Source organism: Ambystoma mexicanum, chromosome 7p (assembly GCF_040938575.1).
Source record: "Ambystoma mexicanum isolate Mex_15411 chromosome 7p, UKY_AmexF1_1, whole genome shotgun sequence".
Classification (NCBI taxonomy): domain Eukaryota; kingdom Metazoa; phylum Chordata; class Amphibia; order Caudata; family Ambystomatidae; genus Ambystoma; species Ambystoma mexicanum.
In genome coordinates, this window is record NC_090939.1 from 223,594,702 (window position 1) to 223,615,193 (window position 20,492).

The 20,492-nt window shown below is 45.3% G+C and overlaps 1 long non-coding RNA gene across 1 annotated transcript in view; it reads right to left on the bottom strand.

The window, feature by feature from the left end:
* LOC138525845 (uncharacterized) overlaps nt 1–10,667 on the bottom strand; it is a 341,157-nt gene extending 330,490 nt beyond the window's left edge. Inside the window, exon 1 of the long non-coding RNA XR_011283454.1 lies at nt 10,566–10,667. This is a non-coding gene — a long non-coding RNA (uncharacterized lncRNA). The remainder of the gene's footprint in view (nt 1–10,565) is intronic.
* Nucleotides 10,668–20,492: the final 9,825 nt, after the last annotated feature.

Sequence of the window (20,492 nt, forward strand, 5' to 3'; positions counted from 1 at the left end):
CAAGTGGCATTGGGCTACCCTAGAGGGTGTGTTTTCATTTTTACATAATTCACCGCTATACAGCCTCACCTTCATTTACCTGTTAAGGTGAAACTGATCTTCCCTTTACCATGGAGAGACTGGCGTACGTGACAGTGTGGGCGTGTCCAGTCGCCGTCCACATCGCACTGTGTTACTCAATTAAGCTCCCGTACGAGGAGATTTATTATATCTCTATCCATCCAAATATCACCCGGCTTTCATTCCCACTCTTGTTTTCGTGTATTTAGGTGAGACTGATGCGTCCCGATCTCTCCAACACTGGTGCGGCAGCGTCCTAGCAGTCTCCATGACTACCTGATATAAGCATTAGAGGCGCGCACCCTCGCGCCACCTCCATTGACTGTATTCACCTTTGCCTGCAGCAGGTAAGCGGCTGCCCTGCACGCTGTGTCTTGAAACTTACATATTACACACACATTTAGTTATAGTCGACTTTGATCTGGTTTCAGCTCGCGGACTCTTAGCACTTAGCACTCAACAGCTTCTCTTCTGAGAGAGAATTGGAATTGATCCCTTTTGCCCAACCATTAAGGTACCTCCCATTTACATTTGTATTTTTTTCACATGCCTTCAGTAAAATAGGTTTGTAATGTTGTACACTGACATGAGAATCTGTTTTTGTCTCTTTCCTCCTTTTCATCATGTTTGACAATCGGTATGTATCTTCACATTTTACGGTTTATTCACAATGATAATTTCACTAATATGTAACATGCTCATCAATTTGTGTAATTTTGTGTAATTCACTGTATTTGCCCACCTTTTTCTTCCTGCACTTATCAGACCTACCCTGTCTGCTGCCTTAAACCTAGCACTTGCAAAGTGCTGGCTGCATTACCACTGTTTGTTGCCTTTATTATTTATTTATCGGTTTCTCCTCTGCTTCGCACTTTCCACTTCTCCCCCTCCCATGCACTTTTCCCCTCCCCCCTCTCCCGTGCACTTGCGCTTTCTCAATGTCACTTGGCCTAGTAAGATCGCTGTTTTGTTCTCCCCTGTTCCCCTCCCTTGCCTTGTCATGCTCTGAAACACTTGTGTACGAGGGTGATAGAAATAAAATATCAATCAATATCAATCAATCAATATTTAACATTCTGTAGGGCTCTGCCCTGATGAAGGAGTCTTTGCTCCGAAACGCATTGGCTTTAGAGCTCTACCCTAGGCAACAGCTGGCCTCCCTCACTGTTGGACATTACATTTCTATTTTTTTGCACTAAAGAAATCTCAGGATCGTTTGTTTGAAAGTCAGCCTTTAATTCAAGCACTTACTCTTGAGAACCATAAAGAGAGGACATCAACTTTATTTATCTGTTTCCAATCTGTGAGTAACAGTGCTGAGAGTACATCTTGAGAGCAGCTGGTTAGCTGTGTGGTTCCCACGCAGCTTTTTTGGTTTGTCATTGTTCGGATCCAGGTGTCTTTGGATCTTCTCAACCAGTCAGCTCCTGGGAATCAACATTAATTTTATCATTAGAAATACAAATATACTCATTACTTGAGTCAACTAGTTGTGTGTGCCTTTCCTTTTAATTATTTCTCACATGAAAAGCAAACACATCCTGGTTCCTGTACCGAGTTTAAATCCCCCTACTACTGTGGCGATTGGTCACAATTCCCTCTCCAATCTGGCCATGTCTTTCCCGGATGGAGCGTGTAAGTGTGAGGGGGAAACATTGAAAAGGGAGCTTAACCCCACCCACTTTTTCTGTGCGGGCTTGCTGCATCCCGGGGATGGCGGCTCGGGATGCCTAGTCTCCACGTTTGTATTCCAGGACTCTAATGCTTTGAGTATCCTGATATGTCTCTTAGAGGGAACAGAGTCTGCTTCTCTCTCCTTCCCACAGTCATCTAGGGGGTCCGTCTGTTCCAGCATGGAGTCACTGTTTCCTGACAATGGCGCACAGCTCGGCCATCTGCTGCGGAAGACTTTACCTCCTCTCTGCCACTCGCCCTCTCTCTGCTGCGTATCTGCAGCACTGATGTATAGTGGTGGTGCTCTCTCTCTGTCATTGGGATGATTCTCTGGTGCGTCGCAGGCCAATCTGGTTCTCTATATTGTGGGCTCAAAACATCTCTGTCTCTTCTGTAGGACAGAAAAAGAGAAAGACTGGCAGGTATCTTTTACAAGAGGTGTAGTTTGAGTTACCAGTAGTCTGCAAACCAACATTTTGGCCCAAGTGGCAGAAGGCAGCAGTTGCGGCCCTCTCTACTGAACCAGGCCTTAAGACTAGGTCTGATTCTAGATTCCTCTCTCCTCCACCAACCTCCTAAAGAAAACAGTGCCTGTTTTCCTTTGACAATACTGAGTTACAGGCCTTGTCACACATGGCAATAAGGCAAAACCTTCTTTAAGAGTGTCTAAGATGAACCAGGGTTTTTGGAAGGAGATGTGATGAATCTGATGATTTCATCACTCATTTACCTAAGGTAGCATCTGTGGCCAGGGAATGGCAGCTGTCTCCTGGTCCTGTCCTGGCCCTGGGGGCTGCTATATGAGAGACAACCACCTGGGGAGAGGCATCCCAACCAAGGAGATGACACAATAAACAAAAAACATAGGAGAAAGTCACATTCCCACCAAACCCCACTCAGGGACATCCCCATGCCTTAATTATTACATATTGCAACACTCTCCCTCAACCACGTACCAGATCTACTGTAAGTAATCCTCAGCATGGCACAAATAACAATATATCAACCACTGAGATGAGGGAGAGGCAGGTAGCAGTAAGTATCACTCCCATAAGGTTTACACACCAGTTTCCTCAACATCACATGAGGAATGACGTGATAACTGAGACGAGAACGAGGGATAGAACAACGAAGATCACTAAGACTGGTAAGCCCACACAGCGGTCTAGTCTTTGGAAACTATTCAATCATGTCAGGAATTTTACAACCAGCACAGCTGGCGGCAAGCAGAGAGAGCTGCAGACGCTGAGCTGCATGGCGCCCTGCACGGACACCAACCAGGACTCTGAGGGAGAGAACGCCACGGGAAACAGTGTCAAGGCTGATGCAGACGGCAGAAGAGGACACTGGAGTGCAGACATCTCAACGCCTGAGAGTGCCAGGCAGTAGGGATCGTACACGGACACGACAAAGGCGCAGCGGTTACGGAATGCACGCCGAGCCAGCAACCCAAAGGGAACCAAAGCAAAGAAGCGTGAAGGACACTAAAAGCACACAGTAAACCCAGGGAAAACGGAAGGGTTACTGATTTGCCAGGGAGTGTATGCCACTTCATGGAAGCAACATGCGAGCAAAGTGAAATCTGTGAAGAAGCTAACATACCTATAAACTGTGCTACAAAGGGGTTGTTGAACCTGCACCTTAAAAGAGAAAACAAATTGGGAAAGAAAGCCAAGTAAAAGTGAAGGCACTGGGGAATGGGGTAGAGGCCCATTGTATGAAAGAAAGATGTATTATTGAACCAAACATGGTTAAACAAGGAACAATACGCCAAGAGTGGGCAAATATCGTTTCATGGATAAAAAGGAAAACTCATTGGGCCTCATCATGAGTTTGGCGGTAACCCTTAAATGCAGCGGTAACGCTATTACTGCTGCATTTAAGGGTCCGCCAAATCACGGGCTTGGTGGATTTTCCCCCAGCTCTGAGATGGGGGCAAATCTGCCGCAATTTTGCTGATTTTCTGTGCTTTTACCACAGGCGGTATTAGTGCCGAACATTCCCCATTGGGCCCAATGGGGAATGGGAAATTCCTGAATGTGCCCAATGGGGAATGGGGACTCGTTCGGCCAAACCCGAGATCCGGCGCTAATAGTGCTGAGGGTTTGGCGGTAGGGTAATACCGCCGGGGTTAGCGCCCAACTCGTGATAAGGCCCATTGTGTAAAAGCCCTGGAAGAACAGTATACCAGGCAATGTTAAGTGTGTGTATTAAGTTGCAGAAGGAAGAGCAAAGTATTCCAAGGAAAATCCATGCCCTTGAGATTGTAGTTGCATGCCCTTAGGATTGTCAATTATTTTAAACATGAAGAGAAACCTGAGCAAATGTGCTATTTCCCTGAGAACTGTGAATGCGCCAAGAGGAGGGAGCTATCCCTAGGGTTCTATAGAACTTGATTATTTTTTTAGAACTTTTCATATTGGTAAAGGAAACCAGGAGAAGGGAGCCATTGGCTGTAACTGTGAATATTAACCACTTGAACTTTTGAGTTGGATTTACATATTTCTGTTGAAGTCGAACATTTGTGCACCTTGAGATTCAGAGACACTATCCTTTGCACTTTAGAGTTTGTTTTTAGAGTGTCAGGTCCAGAATAGGATTTTGAACACAGGACATATTTTTACTTTGGACATCTTGACAAAGGACAGACCCCTTGGTTTTGGGTTGAGGAAGGGAAATGCCTCCTAGATTAAGGATAATGAGGCATTTTCCAACTCCTTATTATTTTGAATAAAAGTGTATAACCAAAACCACAAATCTTCTGTGTCCGCTTCCTCATTCCGGGCTCCTCACAGAGATGAAGGGGATAAACAAAAACTTTAAGGCCACTATAAGAAATTAATCTAGGCAGAGCTGTTGGATACTTCCATACAAAAGACCTGTCCTAATTGGATTGTGTTACCCAAACTGTCTAAATCAAGGTGTGCATGGTTGGAAGTGTCCATCTACGTAAAGAAAATACTAAACATGATTAACAATTTTAAGATACCTAAAAGCCTTGCCTTTCTATAAAATGATTCTCTGATACTGACCAGAATCCTGATGAATTTACTAAACTCATTCCAAGAAAGGACTTGTCAGAGTTCATGCGGGGCGCACATCTAACGATAACCCCCAAACCTGGCAAGTACCGAAGGATGTGTGCCTCTAAATGGCCAATATCTATTATCAGCTTAAATGCAAAGATTTACATGCACGTTGTAGCCAATAGATGGAAAGCATTATGCCTCATCTTATAGATCTTGACCAGTCAGGGTTGTTCATTCAAAGAAACACTTACACTTTCCTTCAATAGTATTTGGAAAATTCTACTCTTTGCAGACGAAGCCAACAGGAATCCCGAACTAGCCATTCCAGTAGCGCTATACGCTACATTATTGGGGATATCTGGAGGCCACACTCAAGAAATGTAGGTTTGGACACCTGCTACAGAACATGATTTTGGCAAATAATAAACCCCCCTCTGCCCAAATGGGTGTCAGCCCCTTTGGGAGGGCTTAATGTCAGGACTGACCCATCGCCCATTATTTTTGCCCTCACAATTGAACATTTTTTGGAATGGATCAGGAGGAGTCCCTGATAAAGATCATCAATGGGTAAACAACACACAAGATCATTTTGTTCTCAGACGTGATCTACCCATCTCACAACCTGCCACTTCCCTGATGGACATTCTGTTAGAAACTGTCTGGTTTTAAAGGGAACTTCACTAAGTCAGTCATTCTTAAATTAACTGTCCCAGAGAAATACAAGAGGATAATTGAGGACCGGTTTCTTTCACTGGGAAAGAAATCTATTAAATACTTCTGGATTCAGAATTGCTGATCTCTAAAACACCAACAAACCAATACTCAAGCAGATATTTCTAAATGGTGTGGGCTATTACTGCCTTGTTTGGTCAAAATGTTGTTGGCAAAAATAATCATTTTGCCAAGACTACTTTATCTCTTCTAGGCGGTAACCATTGCTCACCCTAGATTGAAACTACCGGCCAAGATGATGCAGTTAACATGGATGGAGAATTCCTTCTTAATACAAAGACACATTCTCTTTGCACTTAAACGTTGGGGAGGATTGTTCTTGTCTTAGGTAGGTACTAAATGGCAGCACAAGAACAGATAATTGCAGAGTCCGCCCAAATACTCGCAGAGCTATGGCTATACATGGAGCATTCCACAGTGGACCTGTGCACTTGTTTGTTTGTTTGTTTTTATTATTTGTAATGCGCACATAACCCAAGGGTAACAAGGCGCAGGAGTAACAAGAGGATTGTATAGCTTAGGTTAAATAGAACATATTTGATAGCGTCCCATAGGTTTACAATAGACGACACATAGACAACATGGGGAGCAGGTGTCGACCTGAGGTTATCCAAGACAGTTGGCATATCGATATAGTAATTACAATAGTACAAGTAGAAACATACACAATTTTACAATTTACAGTTTACAAGTTTGAGTTGTAGCAAATTCGCAGGGCGAAAGGAGTGCCAGTGTATTAATTATTGTGATCCTTAATCCATTGAATAAGACTTGTCCTGAGTTGTAGGTGAGGAAGGACTTCTCTGAGGGAGGGTGGTAGTGAGTTCCAATGTAAAGCTGCTTTGACGGGGAAGCTGCTCCCTCCGGTCATAGTGCGTTTGAATCTTGGTACTAATAGTAGGTTGGCATTGGCCTTTATGGAGGGGCGGCGGGATGACTGTCTAGTAAATCTCGTTATAAGATATTGAGGGGCCGAGTCGTGAAGGCATTTGTGAATCAAAGAGACAGATTTGAGGAAGATCCTATCTTTCGTGGAGTGCCAGTTGACAGATCTTCTAGTGTCTGAGATGTGGGCTTTCTTCGGGAGACTTAGGGCTGCTCTTAGAGCGTTATTTTGCAAGATTTGAATCTTGTTTGTGATATATTTGTTGCTACCTACATATAGGGAGTTGCAATAATCTAATTTGGATAGGATCAGCGCTCTAGCCAGAGCGATGCAGTTGTTGGAAGATAGGAATGGTTTGGCTGCTCTGATAAGTTTGCAGGTATAGGAGGTGGCGGAGGCCATTGCATTTACCTGTTTTATGAATGATAATGTAGAATCTAGGTAGAAACCCAGAGTTTTTACCTCCTTGGCCACATTGATAATGTTGTTGTCAATTTCAAATGATGAGTAGTTTTGGTCAAGTTTGTTAATATTAGCTGTAGTGCCGAGAATGAGGAGTTCTGTTTTGTCATCATTCAGGCATAGTCCGTGTGAGGCCATCCATGCCTGGATGATGAGGTAAACTCTGTTTACAAAGGCCAAATCCTTGTCATAATCCCCCGTCAACTGGATGAGGATCTGGGTATCATCTGCGTAGTTCGTATAGGTGATACCCAGACCATCGAGATCATCGAAAAAGGGTTCGTAAAAATGTTGTACAAGGTGGGAGAGACGCATGAGCCCTGTGGCATGCCACAGGTGATGGACGTAGGGTCAGCGGCTGCAAGAGGGGAGAAGACCTGCATAGTTCTATTACTGAGGAAGGACTGAATCCAGTCTATTGCCTCTTGGAAGAAGTGCGCGGCTGATTCAAGGTGATTGCAGAGGATCTCATGGTCGACTAAGTCAAATGCTGCTGAGAGATCAAGGAGAAGCAGAAGTGCTGTCTTGCCCTCATCTCTCAACTCATCTGTCTGTGTCTTGAGGGCGACCAGAGCGGTTTCGGTTCCGTGTTGAGGTCTGAAACCTGACTGCCGGATTCCTAGGAGGTGATTATGTTCTAAATAATGTTGAATTTGTAGGTATGCCATTTTGTCAAGGATTTTAAGCAGGAATGGCACTGTGGTAATAGGACGTAGTTTGTGGGAATGGACGGGTCTAAGTTTTGTTTTTTAAGGAGTGGGAGGACCCAAGACTGTTTCAGATTGCTGGGTATCATGCCTGAGTTGAAGGATGCATTAATTAATTTCGTGATAAAAGGTGAGAGTTTGCGAGCTGCATCTTTTATAAATTGCGCTGGGCATAAGTCACCATGGCAGTTCGATGGTTTGAGGGTGAGGATAACTTTCTCAACCTCTTTGATAGAAACTTTGCGGAAGTTGAAGTGTGGGGTGGACTCATGTGGGAGCATCATGGTGGAATGTGTCACTGTCACATTGCTGTTGCTAAGTTTAGAAGTAGTGAGAAGGGTGTCCTTGTTGTGGTTAATCTTTGTTTGCAAGGTAGTGATTTTGTTAGCCAGGGCATTTTGGATGCTTGTGCACCAATGTTTATCCTTAAGGCAGGAGTCTGGAGTTTGGATGGGAGATTCTACCTCTTTCAAAATTGCAAAAAGCTCTTTAGTATTCGACTTAGCGTGCGTAATTCGGAGGTTGTATGAGGTTTGTTTGGCGGAGATAATTTCTTTTTTGTAGAGGGACGATTGCTTGCTTAGGTTATTCTTATTAGTCTCTGATGGATCAAGTCTCCATATTTTCTCACAACAACGTTTCTCAAGTCTAATTGCTTTTAATTGTGGAGAGAACCAGGTATTCATGTGTTTGCAGGGTTTGCGCTTTCTCATCTTTAGGGGTGCTATGACATCAAGGGATGATAGCATCACTTTGTTATACGAATCAACCATAGTGAATGGTTCTGTGTGATCTGGGATAGAATTAAGAGTAGGTAAGATCAGGGGGATGAGGTATTCAGAGGTAATGTTTCTTTTATTTCTGGTGGGGACTTCTGGGGCTACGCTGTCGGTATGCAAAGGATGTGAGACCTCTAGTGAGAACATAATCAGATGATGGTCAGACCAAGGCTGGGGCGTTATGGATAGGACCGTGATTGGTCAATTGTGCTCGGCAATCCAGTCAAGAGTTCTACCTTTCGTATGGGTAGGACATGTAATCTTTTGAGTGAATCCTAATTCCTCTAAGGAATTGTTGGTTTGAGTGGCATTAAGGTCTAGGGGGTCATTGAGTCCCAAGTTAAAAATCTCCTAGTACAAGTCGCTGGGACGAGCTTTTCAGGTTGTTGGATAAGATGTTTGTAAGTTCCTCTTCAAAAAGTCCTAGGGGGCCTGGAGGTCGGTAAATAAGGTGGATAGTTACAGACTGTGTGTTAGTTATAGTTAGTTTGGCGGTAAGGGCTTCACAGGCATCTGTACTGCGAGGTGGAGCAAGTTAAGTTTCAATGTGAGGTTGGTTTTATATATTATGGCAAGACCTCCGCCTCTAGAGGTGGTACGATCTAGTCTTAGGAGGGTATAGTCATCTGGGATGGCTAGCATAATAGCTGGACCAGCTGCGGGATGGAGCCAAGATTCTGTAATGGCTAAGAAATCTGTTTTCATTTTGTATTAGGTCTGCAATCTCTATTGCGTGGGCGACCATAGAGCGTGCATTTATTAGTGCGCCTTTTATCGTCGGCTGAACTGATTGGGGCAGTTCCTTATGAGTGCATTTCGGGGCTATTGTAGTTTCTCGGAAGAGTCTACTATTGAGTTGAAGGTGGTATCGACTAGTTTTGCAAGGATCGGTGGTGGCATTATTGGGCATTTTTTTAGGTAAGGGGTCATACAGTCTAGGGAGTCTTGCGCGTAGTTTAAGGTTCCTCTGAATTAAAGTGCAAGGTCTAGTAATCATGTTAGACTGCTTGGAGGGGTTGTGTGCAGGTGATGGTAGTGGGGGGAATTGTATCATATTGAGATCTTGTAATGTAATTATATAAAGGAGAACCCTTAGTAGAATCGTATAGAACGGTGGTAAGTACATGGCGTATGCGTGGGGCTATGTGTGTTGGGTAGACAGTGATGTCTGTGTGCTAGTATGCTAAGGTCCAAGGTGGGACCTTGAGTTCGGGTCATACATAGAGACCTGTGGGTGTGCAAATCTGCAATTTCGGGATTTGAGCAAGGGTGCACAGAGTAGAGTGATGCTCAGTGAGGAGGATCGTGGGCTGCTGTATGGCAGGTTGCATGGGTTAGAGTGATGGCAGGTCAGAAGCTACGAAAGGCTAATGACTCAAGTTTGCATAGGCTAGAATAATAGCAAAATAAAATGCCGTGTGAACTGATGTCTGGCAAATCACAAATATGGCATGTACAGTGCAATGAAGAGCTAATGACTCAAGTTTGCATAGGCTAAAATAATAGCAAAATAAAATGCTATGTGAACTGATGTCTGGCAAATCACAAATATGGCATGTACAGTGCAACGAAGAGTTGATGACTAATAATCACACAAGCTGAAATAATATCAAGTAACATACAGCATGGGGCTACTGCCTAGTAGATCACTCGGAAAAAGTAATGATAAGGTATAATGCAGCAGTGACAGCTGGCTCGGGATTCGCACAGGTTGAGATGGAGTCACTCGGTAATAGTGGTGCCAAGTAAAGTAAGGGGACTAATGACTATTTGTCGATGCACCTTATATTTAGATTACCCCCAATAGAGTAGGCGAGAGTATTGATGGCTAAATGCAGGCAGGGCTAAGTGGGTTTATGCAGATCTGCCATGTTGCGTACAAATGCATAGAAGTTATCGAAGTGCGCAGTGCGCAGATACAAGTGTGGGGTGAGTAGGCAGGCTAGAGTACTAATGATGTAAACATCAGCAGCCGTTCGCAATACGGAGTGAATAGTAGGTCTAGGTTAAATACAGTGCGGCTGAGCAGTTGCAGTTAATCATTCACTGATCGCAACGGCAGCAGTTTCTGCGGGAGTCGCGGTCGTATAGAGCATATGATCTGGCGTGCAGCAGATCATAGGATACCTGTATGAAGGCAATGGGAGTTGGCAGCACATGTATAGGGCGAGTCTATGCAGGTATTGCAATATAGTTGTGTGCATAGTTCGGGTGAGCTGTACAAGTACAGTAGTACCTTAAGTCAGTTAGATGATCCACATCTCGGAAAGGATTCTCTAGTTCCAGCACAACACGCCGACACGCCGGTGACGCTCAGTCAACTCAGTCAGGGGATGGCCTTACCTCGCATTGGCCGGCTCTCGCCTGTCGGTGATAGGTGGCAGGCTATGTTGCTAATTGCAACCAATCCGAGGGCAGCAGTAGCTTGTATGCAGTCAGGCATACACTCAGGACATTGTCAGGCGCGGCCAGCACAAAGCACAGGGGCCATCTTGGAATACTCAAACAGTCGAAATTCGGTAATTATGAGCTGCACACGGGCAAAGTGCATGTGGAATCAACAGGTAGATGAGAAAGGTAGCTTGCCAGATTGTTACTGGCAACGTACTTCAAGATGATTTCAAATTTAGAAGGAGTTTCGGCGATGACGATCCGCGATGTTAAGAGGGGCTCTAAGGCAGCTGGTAATATGCCTGGAGCTTACCTCTACATCCCGGCATCTCTGGGGCGACTGTAGCCACTTGTGCACAGACTTGGCTACAAAAACCAACAAAAAGCTCAAAATCTTTATAGGAGTCCCATCACAAGAGCTAGATTGGAAGCTGGGGATGCATGGTAAGCTTGCCAGGGGTAACATTTGTTTCTTTTCTTCTTCACGCCAGTGAGATGTAAAAGCATGTTCTCCGCGTCAATGACAGCTAAGGGCTTTGAGGCATCGCACAGGGGAATATACACCAAAGGTGGTGACTTCATTAAAAGAGAAATACAATCTTTCAAGGAGCGTAAAAACGATTATGCAATATCAGGAAGAGCTTTGATTTTGAAAATCTACAAAATTCTAAATTGCCTATGGGGAATTGAGAACTGGGTTCATAAAAATGAATGCCTGGAAGAACTGGGGTTAGACATTGATGAGGATCTCTGGAATCATTTTCATTAGAGGATGACTGGGACGTCAGTGTCCCTCCTGCACACAGAGACACAATTGAAGATAACCTAAAGGTGGTACCACACGTTGGCTCAACTCCCTCTTATTTCTGTTGACCATACTCCTAGGCGCTGGAGGGGGCGTGGAGAGTTAGGCACACATTGTGATGAATTGCCATCTGCAAGGTTTGAAAGTCTTTGCTTTTTTGATTTTCAGTAACAAAATGATGCAGGGAATTCTGTGAGGCCTGCGAAACAGACTCCACTTTCATAAAGCTCCATGTCAAAAGCACGGTGCATTCATGAGCAGTCTCGTAAAGCCTACAGATCCAACCCAGCACTAGCAGCAGCAGGGCAGGTTCAAAGATACATTCTTGACAGTGGCTAGAAAATAAAGTTACAGGAGGCAGACGTGGCTTTTTAGTTGTCTGCTCCTCTGACTAAAATTATAATAATTGTGTATCCAACTCAGCCGTGTAGCATATTAAACTGTACATATAAGCTATGCCTGGTTGTGGCATGGTGTCTGCTAGGGGCACACAATTATGCAGCCACAGCAGTTTTATCTCATGATAGTATCAGCTAGGTCAGCATGGCTCTGCTGTGACAGGGTGATGTGTATTACCTGTCTGGTCTGGATGTCTCTACAATTGCCATGTGGGAGGATGCCCAGGAAGCTACTTCTTTGATCTCTTTAAAGAAGGCCAACACCTTCCTCCCAGGGCACAGGAACCTTCTGCATGAGGTCCTGTGGGAACCAGTGCTTCAAAGGTTGCTCAGGAATAACGCCACACGTGCTGACCACAGGAGTCCCTTTGAAGTCAGCAGACATGGGAAGGGGCAGAGTGAAAGTAGCCAAAGGGATGGGAAGGTAGGCGGGAAGATGGGTTCAACTATCGTGGTTTCTGCAAGGGCTCTCTACAACTTCCTGTCCTACCCATTTCCATCAGACAAGGCACTCTGTTTATTATGCCAGTAGGCAAACCACGGCCTAGATTGGACCAATTACCTGTGACAAATTATGCCTTTATAAGTTGAGGGTATCTTCTCTGTAGTGGATTCATCTTTGGACTCCAAGAACGAGTATTCACTGGACCTCTGTTGGGAATACAGTTTATTCCAAAGTCCTGTGCCTTAGAGGTAAGGGCAGTTTGCCTCCAAATCAGAGACAAGCTCTGCTCCCTAACCACCCCCAAGGAACAGTGGGGATGCCACTGTTGTTGTGGACCAAGGCCTCTCTGCTGGCTGTACGTTAAAAACAGGCTCATGCTCAATGTGGGGGACGGACATCTTTCTTGGCTGGAAATACGGAACTGAGGACTTGCCTTGTCTCTAGAGACCCTGGATTGGGCCTCCCAGCAACTGAAGAGTCAAGAAGCAGCTTGGACCCTGTTTTATCTCCTCGAGATGTCTGCAAGCCAGCTCAACTGCACTCTATGCACTAAATGCCACTTCAGGAACAACAGTGCTGCTTTTGGCACTGTATCCATATTCAAACTGCTTGCCTACCTTTGGAGTTATCCAGATGCTGCCTCGATCTACTGCAGTGGACGGCATCAATCAACCCAAATGTTGTTTCACATCGTTCGAGGAAACTGATCTTGAACGTCAACTCAACCCGACTGGAGAACACACATTAATCCACCTTGATGCCGACTCACCAGTGGGACTGCACTACTCTAATATTGTAACATTGGCTTGATAGCAATAAAAGCACCTACAAGCCTGGGTTGACGCTGGCTGGGTTGCTACTGTTATCACCTCACACCTATCCTGAAGATATAGCCTGCCCTAAGCACACGTTACCAAAAGAGGCGAAAGAGGTATAATTGTTGGGCTGTGCTATTTCGCCTCTATGATGGGGATCGTTTCCTGTTTAGTAGTAGCAGTGTGGGGCTGAGTAGGCGGTTTAGCCGCTTCTCACTGCTGTTCTCCTTTAGAGACACACTTCTGCATGTGTTTGGAGATTGTCCAAAATTAAGAGGCTTCTGGTTGGCAGGCATGTCTGTGGCAAAGGAGATAACTGGGTTGGATATATTGCATATTGCACTGTAAATACCTTTTGAGGACTGAGGATGCCTAACAAAGTTCACTTCCCCTTGACAATGGGAGCCGTGGGGGTGCTAGCCATCCAAGTCCTATTAACAGCTAAGCTGGCGATTACATCCCTGCGGGGCACATATTCCCCTCAATGATCAACCCTTGCCATCCTAAAGCATGGTAATTCCTGACAGTGGAGAAACTGACAGCTAGTTTAAGGCGATTGGATAAGGAATTTGGGAAAAGGTGAATCTCCTTTTGGACATCATGAAAGATAAAAGGAGGGGATTCTCCTGCCCAGCCAGGCTCATTGTTTACACATTGTTTGATATTGACCAAGTGGTAAGTTCACCAGTCTACAAGCTCCAAGTACAGGACAATTTATTTATATACATTAAAGTTCATTAAATTGAGGAGGTGAGTGGGGTTGATTCATCGGCATGTTTTGGATGATAATTAGCAGTTGCGATGTGTATTTGTCAATTACAGGATTGAGTGTGATCTGAAGGTTACGGTTACTGGGTATAGACATCCCAAAACTGGTGACTTAGTTTAGGAACGTGACAGTGGGCTGTCTTTTTCTTTTTCTTTTTTAGAGCAGACCGTATCACCGCCGTTTTGTATCCCCTATTCCTCTCACTCTTGCCTTAGAAGATCTCTGTCTGAGTTGGTTCTCCATCCAATAGGCCTTCCTCCAACTCCTCTCTCCAAGGTACCAAATTAAAGGTGTTGACATTTCTCTTCTTTCTGTTACAGTTTGAGTGCTGAAGCTGTCATGGGACCTTTCAGGGAAGGTTTGGATGGAAAGTGCCAGACCAAGAGGAAGGTTTTCAGTTTATCCCTACAAGTAAGAGTCGGTAAGCCACAGGATGACAATGATTTATTCAGCAGGGATATAAGAAGGTTCCCAACATACACATGGGAAATACGTTGAAGCACAGGTAGTTATTTGATTTTTTAGCTAAGGTTAATTGAAGGGATCATCATTGTTTACAAAAAATCAACATGATTGGTAGCGTTTTCTACACACCTTTCACTTTATATGCCTCCCGAGACTCCTGATTGCCACCAGTTTCCCCACAGTGGGTCAAGTTGACAGGCCTCATGACCCCAGGAAAACCATCCTACCGGGGCGGACTCACCTGGGCAGCCCAGCGACGGGGAGGCTTAGCAAATGCTAACGCCCCTCAGACCCTTCCTTAAACTCACCCTCCACTCCACATGGACTCCATCCATACTGCAAGATGGCGACTTTGATAAACAACATTGCCTGTACAGTGGGCCTCATTACAAGTTTGGCGGTGCAGGAACAAATTTGAAATACTTCTGCTAACTCCATTTTTCCCGCACCACCAAACTACAAATTTGGCGAAATTACCACCGGCGGAATTACTGAGTCGGAATTCTGCCAAGTTTTGGAGGTAAAGTTGGAGAATCTACCTCCACCTTCATGCTGGAGGTGTATCCTTCACTTAATCTCCAGAAATCTGTGGAATTGTAATTCCGCCAATAATCCCCAATGGTGTCTATCAAATGGGGATTTACACCGCCTACCACTACTTGTAATCCCGTGGTAAACCCACACAACCAAGTGGCGGTAATGGTAATTGCATTTGGGGGTATTCCGGCAGATTTACTACCGGAATACCGCCAAACTCATAATGAAGCCCATTGTACTTCTTGGTCGCTACATGATATGATATGGCATTTATAACGCGCCTGTACACAAGTGTTTCTAGGCGTGACAAGACAAGGAGGGGGAAAGAAAGGGAGGACAAACAATGATGTTACTAAGCCTTGTGTCATTCAGATCGTGCAAGTGCGGGGAAGAGTGAAGGGGAGAAGTGCCAGTCGGTGAGGTGGGGGAGAAGTGCAGGTAACTCAATAAATGCAGCCAGCAGGTAGTTCATACGTGCAGAGAGAAGGCACTGTAGGGTTGCAGGTACAGACCCTGAAGTGCTGGGGGAGCCCGAGGCAGTGCAAGGGCAACTGGACATGCAGGAGCCTGGGCCCCAGTTCAGAGGGTATCTAGGTGACCAGTGCGCTGAGAAGTTAGGTACGTCAGCAGGGTATAGGAAAAGAGAAAGCAGAAGCGAAAAGGAAGGTCTTGAGTAGCTTCCGGAACCAGAGGTGGTTCTGCTCAAGTATGAGAGAAGAAGGAAGGCTGTTCCAGTGGGAGGCCCAAGCCGAGGAGAGCGATCTGCCCCCAACTCTCTGCTTGGAGAAGCGTCTGACCCTCAGAGTTGGAAGTGGATGAGCAGAGAGCTCGAAAAGGAATAGGTACATTTATTCTGTATTTTGTTCACTGCCAACCTGCTAGGTTTGCGCTTTGGTCACTTACTATTTATTGTGCATTTTGGTTGCTCCTTGCCTGTAACATCTGTATTTAGATTGCTAACAGTCTGGAAAATATGTATTTTGGTCTGTACAGGCCTTCATTTTTTCATTGTTTTGTCACTGCTAGCTGATTGATGGAACAGCAAGGTTGTCATCATTCTCTGTATTTCTTATGACTCATTATTATGTCCTCTGCCATACTCCTGCTGCCCCCACTTCACCATGCTCCTATCCTACTTCTTATCATCTCTACCACTCACAGGGCAGGTATCCACACATATGCTTTGTCCCTCCACTCCCTTTCTCTCTCTCATACACTCTCCATGTCCTCCACTCCCCATCTAGCCTATTCACTACCTGATCCACTCCCTCACCGACTACCCACTCCAACTTCATCTACCCTATCTGCCTTCCCACAGTCACCCCCTCTATTTACCTGTTGAGCCCTTGTCCACCCTATTGACTGCACGCTGAGCCACTGGAATGCCCAATATCTCTTCAGTACAACTTTTTTCATCACAGTCCACTTCAACCTGCATCACCCAAATGCTCTGTGATGGTCTTTCTGGATTCTGCATCACCACTCATGAAACTGTCACCTTTATTGCTCTTCCAACTGCCTTTGGGATCTTTTCTCAATCCCATCACTTAGTAAAACAGATGTTGGCCTAAAGACGGGTAAGAACACACCATCAGCCCACCCCCCCCTTCTTTACCGACCTTCGAACATATCTCTGTCCAATTCCTCCCTCTCACCCCTCTTATTATCCTCCTCTTTCACACTCCTGTGACCCTCTATTTCTTTTTCTCAAAACTAGACCTACTCCTTGAGTCTCTCCAAGATGAACCCCCATCGATATAACGGGCGATGGTACCCTCTCTGACACTACCAAGGCCCATTATTTACAGCTAGACTTTACTCAGTTCAACCGCTCCAACAACCTTACTACTCAATACCTGAGAACACCCTTGATCTTCTCTTCCTATTCCCCCTCTCACCTGTACTATATTGCCCCTCTCTGATCACTCACTTAGTAACTTCATCATTTCTATCCCACTACACTCATGCGTACCCCTCTTCCAGGACATTTAAACCTGACTCTATGGCCACATTCCTGGACCAAGTCAAGCCTTTCCTTGAATTCTCTTCAATTCTCATCTCACCCACTTCATTGAACTCACCTTCACTGAGATCAATGAAGCACTTGCTACCTCCTTCGACTGCCATTGCTCTGATTGCTCTTTTACCCCCTCACACCTTCACTGATCCTTGTTCCATCCTCTGCTCACCTAACCTATCGTAATGTCCTATTGACCTCTTGCATTAAATTAAAGAGCTTCCACCTGCCACTTCCTTTCACCTCTCATCTTTTCTTCCTGTTCAACCTCTTGCTCACCACAAGCATCTTCCCTGCCTGTTAGAAAACATGCAATATCACTGAAATAATTAAGAAACCAATTACTGACTCGTACAATCCTTCTTTGTATAGACCTGCCTATCTTCTGCCCCACCACTGTAAAGCCCTTCAGCAATGTGTCTTTAACTGCATTGTCAAATACCTCCAGGATCACTCACTTTGTAACACCCTCGAAACAGGATTTCCGGAGCAACCACTCCACCGAAATAGCCCTCACCCATGTCTTAAACATTCTAAACACTGCTTACCCCTCCTCCATTCTTGCACTACCTGATCTCTATTCAGCCTTTAAAACTGTAGACCAATGTTGTGAAGGGAACAAACCCATCCCACCCCCTAGGCACTTTAGGTTGAGGCAAGCCCCATTAGGAGAACTGTAATAGTCCAGGAGGGAGGGGAGTGTTCAGAGGGCCTCAAAACGACCATATTATATGTAATGTAGATGGGTAGACATAGCGCGCGCATAAAAGCAGATGCCATTTTGTAACCAGAACCGAAGCATGGGGCCTGCATGGCATGTAGTATGTAGTGTATTATACACAGGCCTTGAGCCTGTAGAAAGATCTGAATAGGCCTGAGCGCTGATGAGGGGCGCCCACGCTGCTAACTTGTATAGAAACCCTCCTTTGTTCTAGAGTTATTGCCAATATGTTCTTCTCAGGAGGAATGCGCCCTGCAAGGCCATGAGATGGTGCTGGACGCAGCAGTGTTGGAATGGCTCCGGCTCCCAGCTTTCATCGCTGTTGTTTCCTGAGGCAGAGGGGGCCGAGGTCCTTCTCTGGCGCTCCTGTCGGTTGCCATGGCGCCTCGGGGAACGACATGTCCTCAGCCAGCCCAGCCTTCTTAGCCCATTGCGTTCCGCTCCTGTTGCCATGGTTGCACACACACATGTCATCCGGGAACACACCCAGCCCAGAAGTACAAAAAGGCTTGCATTTCACCACTCAGGCGGTTCGATTAAAGCTAGCTCCCTGCTTCCTTGATCCTTTGCTTCTTGTTCACTGTTTTGCTGCCTGGTTACTGACTAATCCCTTTCTGCTAACTTGTCGCCTATCAAGTGATCATCCTGTGTTCCGACCTCGGCTCTGGTAATACGACCCTGCTTTCTGGATCACATTTTTGTACTGTTTGCTGAAACCTTACCTGGTTTTTGACACGTTTTGTAAAAACTGATTCCTACTGGATTTTCCATCATCTGATGAAGTGTCCTTTCAATTACCGAGGGCTTTGAACTTTGGACGCCTTGCTGTTTATCATTGTACTTCTGTTCCCATTAGAGCGCCCTCGTTCTGTACTTGAAAACAGTTCCTAACTAACCTTGTTAACTACCCTTCCCTTTTACCCTACCTCATTCCAACCTCCTAATTCTTGTGCTACTAACCCAATCCCGGAGTCCCATCAATAAACATCACGAAAAAGAGAGTTCCTACCACCTACTTTTATCTTTCCATTTAAAGTTGATTCCCAGCAAACTCAGGTTAGTCCCTCTTGACATGATTATTGTTTCATTTTACTGTACTTCTCTTGTACTAAAACTGTCCCTCATTTCTTTCAGACTTGTGAATACTTGGTGGTATTTTGCTCTTGCAGCTGAACTTCTATCCCATCCGTATCTTCTTAGCTCGGACAGGGTGGTATTTCATAAGTAAGGTCATCCTCTCAGAGGTTGCCCAAAGTGGGCTAATCCATTACCATTCTGTAACACATCCTCTGATTTTCCTGTGGACTTTTGGGCGATTCCGGTTTCTGTGAGTATTTACAGGTGTACACGTTATCACAAACCGGCCAGAACAGGCCTCCAACCCCCACCTAGTCCACAGCGAGTTATAGCCCCACGACTGCCCTAGTCCCAGGACCCCTGAATTCCAAAATACCTGTTGACCCCAGGCCAGCAAGCATAAACCAATCCACCATGCAAGATCTAAAAAAGCATGATCACCCCACCGTTATTTCATAATGACATGATTTGTAATGCGAGGTACAGGGAGGGATATATTATCATTCAAAGCGAGGGGGAAGCCTTGGAAGCCAATGATGCAATTGGGAAGAGTGAAATATGTGTGTGTGTGTGTGTGTGTGCACGGGTCAGTGAGACCTCGAGACTACCCGTTTGCCCATCTGCAAAGATACCAGCTGCACTGTATAATAATAGAGTAGTATTGATAGAACATTGTAGCATAATTAGTTTTTCGATCTTGTTTCCTGATGACGATGAGCCCAGTAGACCCCACGTGATGGAAGATAGACGGACTGGGCTGGGATGAATGGCCTGTCATCCCCTATGGAGAATGCTGACCATGTATAGGTTTGCACGAACCAGCCACCCGGGTTTTCACTATATGTAATGACACACTCTGTGAGGCTGTTCCCCCTTTTAAGCATTTGCTTGCATTCATTTCCTTCAGAATGTTTGGTGGTAGCAGAGTTCTTAATTGGCACACCTATTTTTGTAGAAATAAAACGTGTTATCCTTGCAAGAGTTTCTTGGACCGTTTTCCTTAGCGGGTTGCATTTTTTCTGATGTGTGCGTTTAGCAGAAGAGTGCCTTCAATTGGTGATCCCGACATGATCCCAGCACCCCCGTACCTTCTGAAGTGTCCAGGCTGCATCTCCGGAGGATCCGCACCCACCTATAGAGACCACTCCCGAAAAAAACGTGCATTCCTTAAGTGGTTTTACAGGAGCCGTCTTTACAGAATTCCTGTCTGCTCTTTGAAGCGACGAGCGACTCCAGGGAGAGTGCGGGCTGGTGTTATTGGGACCCAGTGACGGAGGAGTTTGGGTGAACACGTGCACATGAGCATAACCTTGCAAGTGATAACAAATAGGGGATGAATGTATGGGAAGGTGTAAAGCGTGTGAACGTGTGGAGAGTGAGATTGTTGGTGTGATATGGATGTGGTTTGTTTTATTTTTTGGCATTCGTTTTTAAGGAGAAAATTAAGGAGAAGAAAATGGAATGGTAGGAAGCCCCCCCCCCCGAGTGAGGGGGGAAGGTGGTACCACAGCCGTTGTATAATGGGGGATAAAGAAAATAAGTAGGACCACTGCATAATTTGTGAGCTTGGGAATAGTAGTTGTTCTTACTTTAGGTTGTTATTTTAGCTTGTTTTGTTTGGATTTTTATTGTGTAGGAAGAAGGCCCGAGGAGGGGCGTTGGGTGACTAGTGAAGTGTGTTTTGAAATTGTGGAGTGTGAGAGTGGGTGTAATGTGTGAGATG